Consider the following 21,219-nt stretch of genomic DNA (forward strand, 5'->3'; position numbering starts at 1 on the left):
TATGTATATGCGCGACAAAAAGGTGAACAACTGAAAATCACGTTAATCAATTTTGATAATTCTTTTTTTATTATAAAATATATACTTCAAGGGTAGTTTGGTGAAAGTTTGGTAAGGTTCTGAGCATAGGATCCATGCCAAAGTAACGGAACAGAAGGGAACGGAACAATTCTGAGGAGCACGTTAGCGATACTCGGTCGAAACTTAAAGGTTATTTGGATATTTGACTCACCTTCCGTAATGTGGTTATGTTTATGTAATTAATATAGTAAAATATTATAATCAACTAGCTACCTACCCCGGCTTCGCACGGGTGCAATACTGATACTAAATAAAGTTACTACAGAATTTGTTTATTTACGACATCACATTGCAAACTTCTAAAATTATCAGTGTTTCTTTACTATATTGTTCATGTATTATATACACAAACCTTCCCCTTGAATCAAACTATCTATTAAAAAAAAACGCATCAAAATCCGTTGCGTAGATTTAAAGATATAGGGACAGAGAAAGCGACTTAGTTTTCAAGAAAACCCTACAGTATATCTATCAAAAAACAATACGAGAATACTTTAACAAATATTTTTTTCGAAATTACCTTTTATACAATAATATACTGGATCAATCAAGGGGCTCGTATCTCTTCTTTCTTTTGATTGTTGGGGCAAGGGCACCGTGGCTGACACCGCCTCCAAATATAGCAATAATTATAACTACATTATATAATCGTAAATCGACTTTTAAGTAGTCTAATATTTTTCATTTCATTTTAGTTAGGAGAACTCTTAAAAATACGTCGAATACGCAATTATTTTTATTACTTTTTGTGCATTTTTATTTGTTTTAAAATAGTGTTTTGTTTGAAGTCGGTTTTTCTTTTTGTTAAAATTTTATTTATATATGACATGTACAATAAGTAATTAGCCTATTTTCATAGCATATTTGGATACTCCCCTAGTTATATAGCTTTTTGAAGAAATAGTCATTTCATTTAATTCAAAACTGTGTATGGAAAATTTGGGCACTTTATAACATCGCTAATGGATGAAATTTTATATTCCATTTTGCTGTTCTGGGGGATGCTAAAGTTGAATCCAACACTGATATTATCTTATCTTATATTGAAGGAAAAGAGTACTGAGTTTTATCTGCTTCACGAGATAATTAAAGCCAATACAAAGCGGTTGTAGAAACCTGTAATAATGATGATTCAAACATTAAGCATAAAATTTTGTGCACCAGAATAGCTACTGAAAAACCAGCGGTACCCTAAACACCTCTTCGGCGTGTATCAAGAGACCGCTTTCGCATGTTACTATTACGAATTTATATATAAAAATAAATCATCAAGAATACAAAGACCTTCAGTCTCCACCCTTATAAAAAGGTAAGTCAAACACAAATTCCTTTACTCAATATAGTAGCATTACACTTATTTAAATTTAGTATAGTCAAATTAAATACTACCACCGGAACGGAGAAGGAAACACTGAAACCTGAGAATAAGCAGCGAAAAGACCTTTATTTAAACTCCAAATATTAAAAGATGAATACTAAAAAAATTATGCAAATATAATTCTGTAAACAGAAATCAATTTATGTAATCGTATTGAAAATCATGTCTACGAACCATTTGCAGTTTAAGCATTTGTACCTTGAAATAATAGTTGGTACTCTACCGGTGATAGGGGTGATTTTATGCCCAGATGATCAGAATTGCGATTCAACGGAATGCTTCTAGTATTCTTGCCACCATTCCACGCGGTCATTATTAGATTTGCATTAATAGATTTTTTTTATGACATAGGTGGCAAACGAGCAGGAGGCTCACCTGATGGAAAGTGACTACCACCGCCCATGGACATCTGCAATAAAAGGAGTACGCTCTTTTCTTGAAGGTTCCCATGTCGTATTGGTTCGGAAAAACCGCTGGCGAAAGCTGGTTCCACAAAGTGTCTAAGAAATCGCGCTGTTGTGGATTTTCGGACATGAAGGTGGTGCGGGTGAAACTAGCATTATATACTATATAATTCTAAGTTACTTACTTATTCATTAAATCATTTTTATTCGTGTATATACAGGCTTTAATGTAAGGCTAACATTATTTAATAAGTATAGATTACACGTATAATTTGAAAGTATATATATAAACGTATATATTATGCACTTATTAATTATCACGTGTTTAATTTACAAATGTAGTGATTTGATATCTTTGTTATTGTAGTCGGTAGTATTTTATCATCACGTGGATCTTAATCCACAAGATTTACTTTAAGAATGTTAATCCTTTAAAGCAACCGAAATGTGCATGACAAAAATATATTGAATCTATACAGATATTATGAATGTTATTGTAATATATTGTATAAAATATTTTTTATGTTACATTTACAAACTAGTGACCCCCTCCGGTTTTGCACGGGATTCTAATGATATATGTATGTACTGTAGACTGTATTACAAAGTTCACAGGTTTTTTACATTAGACACTTTCAACGCTATGTCTATCCATTTTAAATTTGTAGTAACTTCGAAAATATTTATTTAAATTTAATGATACAATGGGTCATATTAAAGAACGTAAAGTAACAGCCTGGTAACTTTCCCATTGCTGGGCTAAGGCCTCTTCTCCCATTAAGGAGAGGGGTTGGATTCCACCCCGCTGTTCCAATGCGGGTTGGTGGAATGCACATGTGGCAGAATTTCGATAAAATTAGACACATGCAGGTTCCCTCATGATGTTTTGGGTTTGAACCCGAAATCATCGGTTACGATGCACGCGTTCTAGCCACTGGGCCGTCTCAGGTCGATGGGTTATATATGTATAAAATGCACATTGTATTTAAGTAGTTAATTCGATAGGCATTAATGTATTCCTTAAAATCACTTCGAAAATAAGCCATTCGAACAAGATCTCCTTTTCGAACTTTTCAAGGAATACAATACCGTTCTACATTATTTTCAACCGACTTCAAAAAGGAGGAGGTTATCAATTCGCCTGTATCTTTTTTTATAATATAATAATAATAACTATATCTACGTTATATAATCGTAAATAGACTTTCAAGTAATCTAATATTTAATTTTGTTTCAAGTCGGTTTTTCTTTTGTTAAAATTGTTATTATCTATCGTAGGGTACATAGAGTTTAGCCAGTGTTTAAAATGTAAGCTCAACAAATGTCTTAGTTTTCGACAGTTGAAACAATGTTTCTCTACTATATTATACATGTATTATACATATAAATTTTCCTCTTGAATCTGTCTATTAAAAATAACCGCATCAAATCTCTTGGGTAATTTTAAAGATCGAGAATCGATTGAAGATAGGAAGAAGAAGTATTATTTGTAAAGTTTAAAAAGCAGATTAAATATAAATGGCATTGTAAGACTTTTATCTAACCTTACATTTCCATCTTAGTAGGATGTCATGTTAGGTATTTGTCATTTATTGTTCTCGATCCTAATTACCATTTAATGACGTTTACAATGCTGATAAAATACTTTTTAAAGACTATATATTATTGATTGATTGCATTCTATTCATTGACGTCAATACACGATGTCCAGATAAATAACATCCTAATATGTTATTCTGTAATATACTATGCATTAAGGATAACTCAAAATAAACGTAATTATCAAGATATTGATATATCACATGTATATAAATAATAAATTAATAAGCTGTCATTGATAATGATCCATTACAGATATTGTTATGATAAAAAAGCAGGAACTCTAATTGGTGATAGGGCTTTGTGTCTTTCCGTCTCGGAATTAGTATACTTACTATTATTCTGTTACGGATTGAAGGTGGACTGTGTAACGACTGGGAAAAGGGACTTAACATCTTAGTTCCAAAGGTCGTGTATAGGCGATGTAAGTTATGGTTAATATTTCTTACAGCACAGATATCTATGGCTGGTGGTACAACTTGTTTTTTTAGATTAATTAGACTAATTTCGACACAAACTTGCTTAGAATGACAGTGAGATCGCCCAGTGGTGAGGACTCGTGCATCTTAACCAATGATTTCGGGCTCAAACCCAGGCAAGCACCTCTATATATACGAGGTTTGTTCAAAAGGAAAGGTGAATTTTGATTTTTTTTTAAAAGTATTCATTTATTCGTCAATATTAATTTTGTCCCCTTCAAAGTAATCCCCCTCAGATATACAGCATTTATACCAGCGCTTCTTCCAATCTTCGAAGCACTTCTGAAATGCAATTTTCGGTATGGCCATTAGCTCGTACTTCGATTTCGACTTTACCTCGTTAATAGTGGCAAAACGCTTTCCTTTCATTGTTTTCTTTAGATTAGGGAATAGAAAGAAGTCGCAGAGAGCCAAATCTGGTGAATAAGGTGGCTGAGGCATGATTATGGTGTTGTTTTTAGCCAAAAATTCACGAACAAGCATTGATGTGTGAGCTGGTGCATTATCGTGATGCAGAATCCATGATTTGTTTTTCCATAATTCCGATCGTTTGAGCCGTATTGCTTCACGTAAACGTTGCATTACTTCCTTGTAATACTCTTTATTGACCGTACGACCTGTTGGCAAGAACTCATGATGTACAACGCCATTGTAATCGAAGAAAACAGTGAGCAAAACCTTCACATTTGATCGAGCTTGACGTGCTTTTTTCGGTCTTGGTTCATCTGGTCGCTTCCATTCGGATGATTGAGCCTTGGTTTCGACGTCATAGCCATACACCCAGGTTTCATCACCAGTTATGACCTTTTGAGCAAATCTGAATCGTTGTTAACATCATTCAACAACTCCTGAGCGATACTAATGCGTCGTAGCTTTTGCTCAAAATTTAGCAATTTCGGAACAAACTTCGCTGCTACACGTTTCATGCCCAAAATATCGGAAAAAATTGTATGGCATGAGCCAACTGATATGCCAACATCCTCTGCAACTTCCCTTATAGTGACTCGACGATTTTCTAAAACTATTTTCTTTGCTGCTTCGATGTTTTCTTCGCTTGTTGACGTGATTGCAACTCCAGGACGCTCAGTGTCTTCAAAATCTTCTTGGCCGTTTTTAAAGCGGTTATACCACTTATAAACACTTTTTTGAGATAAAGTAGACGCGCCGAATGCCACAGTCAACATTTTAAAAGCGTTGGAACACTTTATTCCATTTTTAACGCAAAATTTAATACAGATTCTTTGATCCATTTTGTTCAAAAATAAAAAATCGAAGAACATACAAAAACGCCTTTTCTTTTTCAGTTGTCAAAAAAAAACTACAAATTCAAAATGGCTGATAATATCAACATTTGAGAACCATATATGTACCAACATAACAAAAAGAAAAAATCGACGATTGTTTACATACAGCCCGCGAAATTTCAAAATTCACCTTTTCTTTTGAACAAACCTCGTATGTGCTTAATTTGTGTTTATAATTCATCTCGTGCTCGGCGGTGAAGAAAAGATTCGTGAGGAAACCTACATGAGTCTAATTTCATCGAAATTCTGCCATATGTGCATTACAACAACCCGCATTGGAACAGCGTAGTGGAATAAGTTCTATATCTTCATCTTAATAAGAGAGGAGGCCTGAGCTCAGCAGTGGGAAATTTACAGGCTTAAATAAAACTAATTATAACGGATGAATCGCGTATATTAATTATTTTTAAAACATCCCGACGTGTCGAGCACTTTGCAGTGTTCGTGGTCACGGGCTGTCTGCCCGTTATAATTAGTTTTATTTAAATGTGTAATAATCGCGAAAATTTAAGACAACATTAATTTACAGGCTGTTACTTTACGATAAAGCAGTTTTATTTTTGTTAGGAATAAACGAAGCTGTGTCGAAATTCATTTGGAATCGTGAAATAATCGATATATATCAGAATTGGCTCTCAAATACGATGAAGCTGAGTTTATTTTTGTGAGGAATAATCAAAGTTGGAACGAAATTAAATCAGAATCGATTGATAATCGATATAAACTAGAATTGGCTCTCAAGTAGTATAAAGCTTAGTCTTATTTTTATGAGGACAAATCGTTATATGGTAGTAGAATCTACAGCCAGACATTTGTAGTACACCTTGGTTTTGTTCGTTGTCCTTTAAAAATCTATACATATAATAAAATTGGAGTGTCTGTTTCTAATATTAAAATAGCCTTTACCCAATGCATATGTATGTACACGGTACATATACCAAAATAACATTTTTTACAATTTTTGTCTGAAACGGCTGGACCGATTTTGAAGGGACTGTCACTGGCAGGTAACTGATATAATAAGAAGGAACCTAGACTACAATAATATTTTTTTTGTTGTTAATTTCAAAGGCGAACAAGGTCGGTGGCTTAGCTAGTCTCCAATAAATTTCTATAACGTTTTGTGTTACAAGAATATTACAGATAGATCTTTCATCGATAAGCACTGATTTGCATTCATTTTCAAGCACCAATTATGATAGCAGTTACAACATTGTGTGTAATTAAATATGTCACATGTTTTAAATGAGCTATGATGAAACATATAACGTAATAATAATACTTGATTTATCTTAAGATTTCCGGTAATTATTAATTTAATGCAGTGATTCGTATTTATTTTAATTAAGTGTCAATTGAATGATATAATTAGTTTGACGTTGTATAATGTTATTGATTACAAGATTATGCAACGATAATTATCATAGAATTTAATAGAAGTGCTTTATTTTATTATGTTTTTATCGAATTATTATTTGGTGTTGTTTTAGGTTATGGGTTTCCAATCCGTGTACACTTTTATGCCTTCAAAATTAATTTGAGCATGTATCGTACCGATCAATCTCATTCGTGTCTTCTCCATCGCGCGTGGCATTGGCTAAATAATCATAAGCCACAAAAATAATATCATAGTAGTCGAGGTGGCTCCGTGGCTAGACGACGTAAATCTTCCTTGCATTTAATATGTTAAGAGCATTTGTAATCTGGTGTAATTACGTTTTTTTTTTTTAATTTGTTTCAGTCACTGGGGATAAAAATATTTGGAAAAATAAATCTAACTTTTAAATTTATAAATAATTCAAGTATCAATCGGGTACTGTTTTGTGCGATGTAAAAAGTGACTGGCTGGCTGGCTGACCTCTTTGGTTATTGTCATCCCCACACCTAGCACAAGTTTTAAGCTTAATTGGATGAAAATATTGTACTAAATTTTTTCCTTAAAATGGGATATTTCAACTATTCTTTTTAAAATTTTTATGTGTTACGATTTACAAAATAAAGCACCAATATTTTAATTTTAGTATTACATGGCAACCTTATAACTAATGCTAGTAAAAAGATATAATAATAATAATAAAAAACAAACAAACACAGAGAATAAGGAATAAATGGACAACATCACATACATTACACTGATCCCAATGTAAGTAGCTAAAGCACTTGTGTTATGGAAAATCAGAAGTAACGACGGCACCACAAACAGCCAGACCCAAGACAATGTAGAAAACTATGGAAGCTTTTCCACATCATTTCGAACCCGGGAATCTGGAGTGGCGTACCCATGAAAACCGGTATACACACAGTTACTTGGTGGTAGGGCTTTGTGCAAGCCCGTCTGGAAGCCCGTAGGTGGTACCTACGTACCACCCACTCAAAACAACAGTACTCAGTATTGTTCTGTTCCGGTCTGAAGGGTGAGTGAGCCAGTGTAACTACAGGCACAAGGGACATAACATCTTAGTTCCCAAGGTTGGTGGCACATTGACGATGTAAGGAATAGTTAATAATTCTTACAGCGTCAATGTCTATGGGCGATGGTGACCACTTACCATCAGGTGGCCCATATGCTCGTCCGCACAAACTATACCATAATAAAAAAAAAAAACGGAGTTCGTCATGAACTCATAACCTCGCCATCCGTGGTCTTGTATTCAGATAAGAATTTTCTTAACATTATGTACTTGTATTTTTTTTCAATTCCTCAAACTAAATTAAACGATAAAACCTTTGCTTTAGTTTTATTTATCTCGTTAAATATTTCATTGCTTTAACGCCTTATTTAAATGGACGCATTTAAATAGCGTGTAATTATATGCATTCATGCAAATTACTTTGATGCGGTATTTGTGTTGCTACGTTCGAGTAATTATACCTTATTAAGTTTTAATTCATTTATTTGATACACGGTTTTTTTTAATTTTTTTTTTTAAATTACTTATTGTCTTTGTAAATTCGACGATCTCCATGGTCGAGTGGTGTGTGCACCGGTTTTCATGGGTACGCCACTCTGAGGTCCCGGGTTCGATTCCTGGCCGATTCGATGTAGATTACCATTAGTTTTCTATGTTGTCTTGGGTTTGGGTGTTTGTGGTACCGTCGTTACTTCTGATTATCCATAACACAAGTGCTTCAGCTACTTACATTGGGATCAGAGTAATGTATGTGATGTTGTCTCATATTTATTTATTTATTTATTTAAATGTATATACTTATTGAAACTGTGTCATTTTAATATTCGTCAGAAATACAAACTATTTGATCGACTTATGTATTATAATAAAAGTATAATACGGTTTGGTAGAGTATCAATATTTAATACAATACATACATACACTATAAGCATTAAAGCAACAATATTTGTTTATTCAACCTTATACTTTTTGGTTATTACACTATATTCATACCAACTACTTCATCATTCATACTAACTAAAAGTCAATCACCCTAACTCTCGGTTCTGCCGTACAATTGTCAAAATCAGACGGCAAAAATCACGGATTTCTTTCAAAACATTTTATTGAAAAAAAAAATGCAAACGAAAGGTGGACGAGCAAATGAGCTACCTGATAACCATTAGGATAACTAGCTATCGTAGAGCAGGTGGTGCAATGCACCAGGGCCCCGGAGTTCAGGGGGCCTACGCTTCTGAAGTTAGAAAATCACGACCCAGGGCACAAGATTTCTTATTTGGTATCTATAATTTTAAAGGGTAATTATTAGTTAAATAAGGATGGGAAAGCGGGTGTGCGGGCCCGATTCTTTTTCTATGTACCCGGGGCCCTTCCTCAGCTAACTACGCCACTGATCACCACCTATAGATATTGTTACTGTAAGAAATATTAACCATTCCTAACACCACCAATTGGAATCTTAGATGCAATGTACCTGGTGCCCGTGTGTGAGCCTTCTGGTCTGAAGACCAGAACACTACAATACTAAGTATTACTATTTGGCGGTATCTATCCAGACGGTATGGTACTCCTTATTTTCCGATTTAAGACACTTTTAGTGTTAAAAAAAGAACACATTCAATGTACTACGACATCAATATAGTCAGCCCATATAACTTTAATAGGTCCAAGTGTTAGCCGTTTAATTTAGACACAGAGACACACTTTGACCGTAAAAAGTATTAATTACAATATTAACATCCAGATAGCTCGTTACACGGTCGTTAACATTGTGACAGTTACATAAATAAATAAATAAAAAATAAGAACTTTTTTAAAATACACCTTATTTCTTCAGATGTAAAGTTCAATTTATATTGCATCACTTTTTAAGTTATATTGTTTTGTATACGATTTATTAGGAGTCAGCAAGTTCGTTTTACTAATTTAAATTGGTTCAAATGTATGAGAGAATGTGCGTGTGAATTGAAAAAAACATAGAACGAAGGAATTAAAAACTTATACGCAATGTACTTAAAGACAATTCATTGATTATTCCTGGTACTTCTCAATAGCTTGTCAAATAATATATTTCGTTACAAGATTATTCGATAATAAAGAAAAAATATTCTCTATCAGTTCATCAAAAAATGTATTAAGAATTATTGTTTCTATACGTTGGCAGCGGCATCATGTTTTTTTATTTTTCAGTTCATGCGACGGGGCGTATAAGCCTTGTATGAAAATTATATACAATACCAGTACGAGGCTTGTTAGACCCCATAACGTTTGAGAAACTTAAACTTGATATAATGCGATGATATCATGCAACAACAACAACAGCCTGTAAATTCCACAGGCCTCCTTTCCCGTTCAGGAGAAGGTTTGGAACATATACCACCACGCTGTTCCAATGCGGGTTGGTGGAATACACATGTGGCAGAATTTCTATGAAATTTGTCACATGCAGGTTTTCCTCACGATGTTTTCCTTCACCGCTGAGCACGAGATGAATTATAAAGACAAACTAAGCACATCAATCAGCGGTGCTTGCCTGGGTTTGAACCCGCAATCATCGGTTAAGTTGCACGCGTTCTAACCACTGGACCACCTCGACTCTCTGATATGATGCGATTGATTTTTATTTCTTGAGAGGTGTATTAAACCTCGCTACACATTTAATGTGTTAATAATAATAATAGTTTTCGACACATAACAGGAAAGATGACCAACAAAAATTGTAATTATGAGATTTTATATTATGACGCTGTCTGGAATTAAAACATGTAGTTAAACTACCCAACAACAATAACATCCTGTAAATTCCCACTGCTGGGCTAAATTCCTCCTCTCCCTTTAAGGAGAAGGTTTGGAACCTTGGTTAACTTTTTCCAAGACATTGGAGTGGTAAAAAATTTCGACTACTTCAAACAAGACCAATGTGCTACCAATATTGGTACTGTTTAGTCCGTTGTGACTGTCTGTCTGACTTATAACAGGTAATAAGTATTTTTATTTGGCGGTAGAATATGTGTTGAGTAGGTGGTACCCACGCAGCTGGGTTTGCTTAATCCAAGTAAAGGTTTACGAAGAGAGGGTAAGATTTAAAAAAAAAAAAACAGAAATATAATATATTTTTGTTTTTTTTTTTTTTTTTTTTTTTAATATATTTTTGTTTTTACAGAAAATATTATGGTTATTCTATACTACGATTGAAATTGTTTTATATTTGGTACAGAATTAAGTAATACTCGATTATGACCACAATTACCAATAACCACATGTAATAACCTATTTTTTAGATTTGATAGATTCAAGTTAATTCAAAACAATTTTTCAGTAGTATATTCATATATGCATACATTAAGAAAAATATCAATGCGGAAATTCCGTATATAAATATATAAGGAATATGATTTGGGGGTCGCTATTTCCGTTCTATGTTATACAGTTTTATATTTATTATTATTAATATTATTATTTATAAAACTGTATGCATTTTTTTATGTCATATAAAATTAGTTCCTACTCAACAGTAAATACATAAACACAAGCAGGGGGAAGGACAGCCGACTCATGTATCGATTGCCAAGTCACTATTATTTTATATTTAATTTAATTATAATATAAAGAAAACTATTGATACAATTACTACATGTTGATTTATAACTACAAAATAATTTTAATAGGACTTGGCTTCTATGAGATCTCAAAAAGTTTTACGATGGAAGGACTGCATCGAGAGACTTGGCATTTTTTTACATTTAATGTTTTTCAACCGACTTCCAAAAGGAGGAGGTTATCAATTCGTCTGTATTTTTTTTTTTTTTTTTTTTTTATGTTTGTTACCTCATAACTTTTCACTGGGTGGACCGATTTTGATAATTTTTTTTTGTTTGAAAGGTAGTGCTTCCCGTGGGGTCCCATTTTTTTTATTTTTTTTTCCGATGATGGTATCCATGTGAAAACGACATAAGTCTTAAATTTTCATTATGTATATGCGCGACAAATAGGTGAATAACTGAAAATCACGTTAACCAATTTTGATAATTCTTTTTTTATTATAAAGGATATACTTTAAGGGTAGTTTGGTGAAAGTTTGGTAAGGTTCTGAGCACAGGATCCATGACAAATTAAGGGAACGGGAGGGAACGGAACAATTCTGAGGAGCACGTTAGCGATACTCGGTCGAATCTTTTATTTATAGGTTATTTGGATATTTGAGTCACCTTCCGTAATGTGGTTATGTTTATGTAATTATCATAGTCGAATATTATAATCAACTAGCTACCCACCCCGGCTTGGCACGGATGCAATACTGATACTAAATATACTACAGAATTTGTTTATATACGACATCACATCGCAAACTTCTAAAATTATCAGTGTTTCTTTACTATATTGTTCATGTATTATATACACAAACCTTCCCCTTGAATCACACTATCTTTTAAAAAAAACCGCATCAAAATCCGTTGCTTAGATTTAAAGATATAGGGACAGAGAAAGCGACTTTGTTTTAAACTATGTAGTGATGGAACTCCTATACGGCTCGCAGTTAGGGTGCGATATGGGGCAGAATTTCTTACTATGTTTAATCAAATTTTGTGTATGTGATGTGATGTCATATGATGTACGAAATATAATTGGTCTTTTTTAAAGTTTTTTTGCTGAGTTCGATTACAGCTCTTTCGAGGGATCCTTGTAGTTTACGCCGCGTGACGTATTAAATCCGCATTTTCGAAAGTCTATATTTGCTTTATTCGCAAGTTTCCTTTGAAATTGTCCTCGAAGTAGTTTCTGACTCATATAAAGGGAACGCTTAATCTATCCATATTAAAAAAATTAGTTAGTCAACATCAGCTTCACTTAAAATCAAAAAATAAATAAAATTTTAACAAAAAGAAAAACCGACTTCAAACAAAACACTATATTAAAACAAATGAATATGCACGAAAAAGTAATAAAAATAATTGCGTATTCAACATATTTTTTAGAGTCTTCCTAAGTTAAATGAAATGAAAAATATTAGACTACTTAAAAGTCGATTAACGATTATATCATGTAGTTATAATTATTGTTATATTTGGAGTCGGTGTCAGCCAATAAAACCCTACAGTATATCTATCAAAAAACAATACGAGAATACTTTAACAAATATGTTTTTTACAAATTACCTTTAACACAATAATATACTGGATCAATCAAGGGGCTCGTATCGCTTCTTTCTTTTGATTGTTGGGGCAAGGGCACCGTGGCTGACACCGGCTCCAAATATACCAATAACTATAACTACATGATATAATCGTTAATCGAAGTATTTAGCTCTATATGTAGTGAACATATAGAGCTAAATACTTTGCAAGGTTGTTCTATTAGGTCTAAGGTATCTTTCATATCTTAAACTGCCACGCTCGAGTATTACCGAAAATTCCTCTATTCGCCTCCCTAACTATTACATGGCGAATGCTTCACCAACGTAGATGACATTAGATGACATCTGAGATTATACTTCCTTTGTGCATGTACAGTCGGGGTAAGAGAAGAAAATGACATATTGCGTCGCAATTATTTTGATGTTTACATTCAAATGGTACTAAGAGTTTAAGACTTGATAAAGGAATAAATTTGAAAAATGACGAAGGTTTTCTTACTCTGACTGTACATTGGTTACACTCACCCTTCAAACTATTACAAAACAACACCCCAAGATAACAAATACTAAATACTCAAAACTATATAAATCTCAATTCTATATACTTATATAAGTCAGCGTTGATACTAATTATATAAATTATTCGAAAACACACTATAGGTATAAGAGGTATGATATAATTGTTAATTAATCGGCATGTTAGTAAACAAGGTTTAGTTAAACCGAGCATCGCCGGGGGCAACACTTATAACGTAAATATGGCAATTATTTTCAATAGAAACGCATGTTCACACTACCCGAAATAAGCGATCAGGGTAATAGCCTTGTAGTGTGTGTATGTGTTGTAGTTTATCAACTTGTAGCGTTTGAAAAGGGTGACTACATTTACTGTACTTAAAAACTTTGTATAACATTTTATTTGATTTTATAATAAGTGATACTTTTTATGGTATAGGTTGGCGGACGAGCCTCTAGATATCTAAGTTCCTAAGGATGATGACACATCGGCAATAAACTAAGATGTTATGTCCCTTGTGCCTGTAGTTACACTGGTTCACTCGCCCTTCAAACCGGAACACAACAATACTGTTAATGTAAATATGTTATAATGTTTTTGCTTATTGTCTTTCCGTTAAAACAAGTAGAAAAAATATTAAGTTGTATATGTGACATCAGTTAGTTTATAAACACAAAATATTTAAGGTATTTTATTCTGACAATATTATGACGTTTACAGAGTAACCAAAAACATTTGAAATTGGAATGACAACGACGATTAACACATAGATATGTTTCTTAGAAAATATGAATATTAAACTAAATAGTTGTGTTGCAATTAATAAATATATTTTATAATTGCAAATAATATTATTATGCTCTCGTAAAACTGCCTTCGATACTAATAGCGCTATCTATTGGCTGAAATATTAAACTTGTTTTGAATGTTATAATTGTTATATTTATCATTATTACTTTATTTTCGTTACTCAAATCATCACTTAAAATAATTTTATATTTTTTAATTAAAAAAAGACACTACATTTGTTGAAGACTCTTTCCTATTTTTCACGTAAACATGGAAGTCCTATCGCTATTATCTCTAGATAAATGAAGGCGACAAGCGTCTATACAAGGTAAGAGCTGTGACTATAATTAGTTTTCATAATACATAGTTCGCTTTTCATATAATGTATGAAAACAGTGTATAACATATAATTTCTTTGAGATATACGCTCGTATTTATTGTTATTCGGGTTGCTTTAGGAATTTTTTTCATTCTTCAAAGCAATAAAGTAACAAGCAAGTGCACGTACATTTCTATTATCCATAAACATCTCACTTTTGTTTTGATGTCGTATACTTTTCGACTTAGAGTCTGATATAATTTAAAGTTTACATGAGATTTATACAACCAATAGAAATAGCTCCCTATCGCGCCATTCGACGCTATTCAACCCGAGAAAGCAAGTGCATGTAAAGCGACATGTGAAATTGAAGAATACATTAGGTCATATGATATTACAAGTTATTACGTTTGTGTAAACATCATATTCACATAAGAAATAGATTCTGATAATTTGGTATAGCCTACTTAATTCGGATGTGATCGGTTTTACGAATTATGCCGATGCTGCATCTGTACTATGCCACAGTAAATTAATTTTGTTAAATAATAAGGGCATGTTTTTACCCGTATTATTGTAAACAATTTAGCTGTCAATATTAAATTATTATGTTACATACAGCTGCTAAGCCCTAGGACATGTATAAATTGATATTTTAATTAATATTTCTATCAATATTTAAACGTTACACTTATAGATAATCACAATGTACTATATTTATGTAACTGTCACAAAGCATATAACAGCGACTCGTAACTAACATAATATCAAGATTTCAAAAGTGGCAAGCTTAAGTAAGGGTTAAGCTATATAGCTATATTCCGGCAAAGCGCAGTTCGTAAAGCACTTCTTTCCTTGGATATTCATATGTCGAGTGGACCCGATGGCATCCCTCCAATCGTGTTACGGACTCCAATCATGTCTTAAATCGATTCTACATTAAACAAAGTCTCGGAATAGATACATATGTAAATGTAAAGTAAAGTAACAGTCTGTAAATTTCCCACTGCTGGGCTAAGGCCTCCTCTCCCATTAAGGAGAGGGTTTGGAACATGTTGTTGTTCCAATGCGGGTTGGTGGAATACACATGTTTCAGAATTTCGATAAAATTAGACACATGCAGGTTTCCTAACGATGTTTTCCTTCACCGCCGAGCACGCATGTACATATATAGTGGTACTTGCCTGGGTTCGAACCAGAAGTCATCGGTTAAGATGCATGCGTTTTAACCACTGGGCCATATCATACATACATACATGAAACAGATTTATTTAGTACCAAATTCATTGGTGTTTGTTTTCACTTTTGACTTTGATTTAAGTTTACTGTGTACTTAATGTTTCTGCCGTTTAAAATTTATTTTATGAAAAATTTATAGCGTTTTTTTACTGTTCGTAGTTAAAAGCTAAAAAAAGTCTATAAAAACGATAGTTTAAAGTTTTATTACAGATATGAAGTTTGTTTATAGATTATTTTCTAAATTGCAAACATTTTACTGCTCCATCAAATAAAGATTACGGATTATTTATAAACGAACTCCAGCGCAAACAGTGGCTGTCTACGTGATACATATGACAACATTAAATACTTTTTTCGCGACTATGTCTGGCTAATATTTATAATTTATTATTATTTTTATAATTATTTGTTCGATTTTCTAGCTCATCTACTTCAATATATTACATTCTACTTGTTTATTATAAAATTGGAAAGACTGAAAAACTTAAGTATAATTTTTTGATGTCATACCTCTTTTGTTGCGTAATGAAAAAAAAATATAAAAAGTAAATAAATATAATGTAAATATTGGAGTACCTCACATAAATTACTCTGGTCCCAATGTAAGTATCTAAAGCATTTGTGTTATGGAAAATCAGAAGTAACGACGGTACCGCAATCAGTTAGACTCAAGACAACATAGAAAAGTAATGAACTTTTTTTACATCGACTCGGCCGGGAATCGAACCCGGGACCTCGGATAGGCGTACCCATGAAAACCGGTGTACACACTACACGACCATGGAAGTCTACGACATAAAAAATATTTTTTAAGATAAGCGCATATAGGGTGACATACATACTTACGTACGTGAAGATGTTCGATAAACCGCCATTTTAGTCAATTAACCTAAATTTACTTTAAATTGTGCATTTCATTACAAATTTAAACTGTGAACATTCAATAACGTCGAAGAAGTAAAACCTCTCACACACAAACGTACACGTTTTATTATACGTACAAAATTCATCCAATATTTTTATTTAAAAAGTAAACATAAAACCTCCTTCGTCATGATGACATAAATACACAATTGAATTCTAAAATAAGCCATTTGTATGCTTTGGAATTGACAGTGACAGTTGAAAGGAATCTGGCGGGCAAACTGTTAGTTTTAGAAGTGACGTCATTATCGAATCGTGATTATTGTATATATGATGGACAGCGGAAATATTTATTGTTTAAATCAAGAGAAGACAGATATATTGTTACTTTGAACTATTTCGAGTTAATTTTAGTTTATGAATCTCATATTTTGCCGATTCAATTCAAGATTAAAAGGGAAAATACTTTTAACACAATTCTTACAAATATTACAATGGTAATTTATGTATGGACGTTTGTTACTCTATCACGTAAAAACTACTCAATAGATTTTAATGAAATTTTGCAATAATATAGGTTATACGTCAGAATGTGGGCGGAGACCTCTCGCTGCCGAGCGTTATCAACGCCATGCTTGGTAGCGAGATGTGCTCGTCAGAGATGCGCTCCTTCTGCGAAAGTGTCATGTCGCAGAAGGAAGCAGCGGACCGGGAACGGGAAAAGAATGCCGCCGCTGATTCGCTACGCAGAAGACGACCAGGGAGAAGGAAAAGGCGCTGCGTGCACTTTCTCCCCCCGCCTCAATAGGCGCCACAGGGACCAGGGTGGGTCCCAGTACCCTGGGAATCCCCCCTTGGTGTTGGAGGCCCGTGTAGGCGGGCCGACCGTCAGGGCGTCACGGTAGCATAGTAAAAACATAGGCTATAATTTACAAAGATATTGTTTGAATAATACCTAACTTATAGCCTCTAAAACACGAGAGAAGCTGCTGGCGAAAAGTAGTCAGTATTAAATTTGAACACAACTAAGTTTTCCTAAAACTCATACTCAGTATTAAAATAAATATCGCAACCTACAAGGGTCGAATAAATATCTGTCACATAAAATATATCCGATTCTGTTCTAAGATCTCCTCTCGTAAGGAATCCCAATAGATAAGGAGTTGTTAGTGCAATCAGCTGGGGGCCATTTACATATGTATGTGTATGTAATAGATAACAAAGATCTCAAACTCAAACAAATAGCGAAGATTACATTAGTTACATTATATGGTTTATTTCCATATTTCAGGAACTCTTCACTCAAATATGATCGGCTCAACTTACACTTAATCATGTATGTGATGGCGCAGTGGTTAGAACGCGTGCATCTTAACCGATGATTGCGGGTTCAAACCCAAGCAAGCACCGCTGATTCATGTGCTTAATTTGTCTGTATAATTCATCTCGGGCTCAGCGGTGAAGGAAAACATCGTGAGGAAACCTGCATGTGACAAATTTCATAGAAATTGTGCCACATGTGTATTCCACCAACCCGCATTGGAACAGCGTGGTGGACTATGTTGCAAACCTTCTCCTCAAAGGGAGAGGAGTCCTTTAGCCCAGCAGTGGGAATTTACAGGCTGTTGTTGTTGTTGTTATGTATGTTATATATTCAAACCCTTGCTAGTTGTACCCTATAAGAAGATTTTCTGGAAGAGATCGCTTTTTAACGATAAGACCGCCTCTTTATATAATTGTATGTTATGTTTTATACCATACAAAACATTGGAGCAAAATAACACAAAATTGTATATTTATCTAAAATAGAAAAATCGACAGTTAAAGGTTTTTTACATCCAATATTGTAACTTAATATAAAATAAATTTGTTGACAAGTGGGCTTAAAATACTCCCTCTTGCGTCCGCTATCATTGTTACTACTGAGTGCCAGATCACAATATACGGTTTACAAAGCTTACATGTATATTTATTTGGTGTATAATATAGAATATGTGATTTGGATAGAAGTGTTACAGAAAATTACAATTGGTTCCAAGGGTAAAATCCAAATCAAAGTAGTACTTTTAACGATTTTCTTATTATGCTTACTGTTGGCCAACATTGAAATATTTATGTTACAATATTGTTTTATAATATTGGTAGTGCCGATTGAGCCACCATAGTCATTAGCGCTGTAGGAAATGTTAATTATTCCTTAAATCACCAACGCACCGCCTACCTTGAGCTTTAAGGCGTTATGTTCCTCATAGATGTAGTTACACTGGTACACTTATGCTTTAAACTAGAATCGCAATAATAATGACTGCAGTTGGGCTGAAAAACGTCTCTAAAGGGCTCCAACAAAACCCACCACCTTGTAAATATTTAAGAACTGTTATAATATACTTGCTAACATAGATAGGTTTAAAACAAGTGCCATTATTAAATTGTATGCTATTAAAGCTATTATGCTGATTCTATATAAGTCACGTTGTAAGAACCGTGAAGGTTGCATCACAGTGCCACTGTTACTGCAAAACGTCGTTAGTAAAAATTGTCTAGAAGAGCGTAAGAACTGAATATTTCATTACGTATTGTTTTATATATTTTCTGTTCCATTTTTAAACGAATAACGTTACTTATAAGGGTATGTATATAAAATAAGTGACTTGGAGATTGAATGTTTATTCCAGGTAAAGAGTGAAACGGTGTTCTTCTTATATCTTCTTTTTGCAAATGTCAAATTAATTATGAGAGAAAGAGATGGAGGAAGTGAAAACATTGTTTAAGTGGACACTCGCTGAATAATCTTTATATTAGGTTGGGGAAAAAGTCTTTTCGCATATAGTATGTATGAACTTGTAATAAAATCTCTTTGGCTTATACCATTTGTATCTGGCTGGTTTTGGTATCATTAAAAAGTTTTAATTTTAAAGAAGGCATTTCCAAATTCAAATTAGGAATTTGTGTGATTTTCATTTGTTTTTGTTGTTGTTAAAATGAGTGAATCTAAAGAAGAAATTCGATACATTTTAAAATTTTACTATAAAAAAGGTAAAAATGCAACTCAAGCCGCGAAAAAAAATTGTGATGTTTATAGACCTAATGCAGTATCTGTGAGAGTAGCGCAAGTTTAGTTTAAGCGTTTTCAAGCCGGAAATTTTGATATCAAAGATGCATCTCGCTCTGGTCGCCCTGTTACGGACAAAATTGATGCCATTTTTGAAAAAGTGGAGCAAGATCGGCATATTAGTAGTTACGATGTAGCTGAAGAACTGGCAATTGACCACAAAACGGTTTTGACTCATTTGAATAAAGCTGGGTACACAAAAAAGCTCGATATATGGGTGCCTCATGAACTAACTGGAAGAAACCTAATGAACCGTGTACTCATTTGTGATTCTTTATTACGACGTAATGAAACCGAACCATTTTTGAAGAAGCTGGTAACTGGTGATGAAAAGTGGATCACATACGACAAGAACGTGCGAAAAAGATCGTGGTCAAAGGCCGGTCAAGCTTCACAGACTGTGGCAAAACCCGGATTAACTCGCAACAAAGTAATGCTGTGTGTATGGTGGGATTGGAAGGGCATCATTCATTATGAGCTGTTACCGCCCGGCAGGACCATCAATTCAGAACTGTATTGCGAACAATTGATGAGATTGAAGCAAGAAATTGAGAGAAAGCGGCCAGAATTGATCAACAGAAGGGGTGTGGTTTTTCACCATGACAACGCTAGACCTCACACATCTTTAGCCACTCAACAAAAATTACGAGAGTTTGGCTGGGAGGTATTAATGCATCCGCCGTATAGTCCTGACCTTGCACCTTCAGATTTTCATCTGTTTCGGTCTCTGCAGAATTCCTTAGGCAGTGTCAGGTTAACATCACGAGAGGACTGCCCAAACCACTTGTCGCAGTTTTTCGATCAGAAGCCCCAAATTTTTAGAGCAATGGGATCATGTCACTACCAACAAGATGGCAAAAAGTTATGGAACAAAATGGCATACATACATACTTTAGTCAAATGTAAATATACTATAAAAAAAACTTTTTGAATTTTCATATAAAATACGAAGAAACTTTTTCCCCAACCTATTATGTAAGGCTAAAAATGTGTAACAGCTGGTTTGTTTTTAAACATATACTTCTTTCCGCTACTTCGTTCAGCTATGAAAAAATAACGAGATAACATTTATGATGAGCACACAAAACGATGAAGTTGCTCGCTAAACACTTTGCACTGTACCTGTCTCATTTTATATTTTTTACTTCATTACAAGTGTAAATGGTAGTTGTTTAAATTTTTAAGTAAGTTTTAGGCCTCTCCTAATGACTTCCACCTTGACCGGTGAATCAAGCAAGTGAGCAGCCTGCATCCAGCGATGCCCCGCAGACTTGACCAGATCATCCATCCATCTCACAGGGGGACCTTACACTGCGATTGATTATTATTATTTTATTGTTAAAATAAGTAAAAGTAGGACTATTTACGCGCGTATCTAACTACCCATGTAAGTAGAGGTTTTTATTGATTAATTTGTTACTTTAATGTATATTTTTTTTATTAATTTTCACATACGACCTTTTTGTTTCACTAGCAACGATAAATTGTCTTACGAATTCGTTCCAGTCCGCTGCATTTGAGTACGAATCATGACTTATGGTACAATTAGGAACAATTTCTTTAGTCGTTATTATTATGCAAACTGGCTG

The sequence above is a fragment of the Vanessa cardui genome, chromosome 22, assembly GCF_905220365.1.
Source record: "Vanessa cardui chromosome 22, ilVanCard2.1, whole genome shotgun sequence".
In the NCBI taxonomy this organism is placed as follows: domain Eukaryota; kingdom Metazoa; phylum Arthropoda; class Insecta; order Lepidoptera; family Nymphalidae; genus Vanessa; species Vanessa cardui.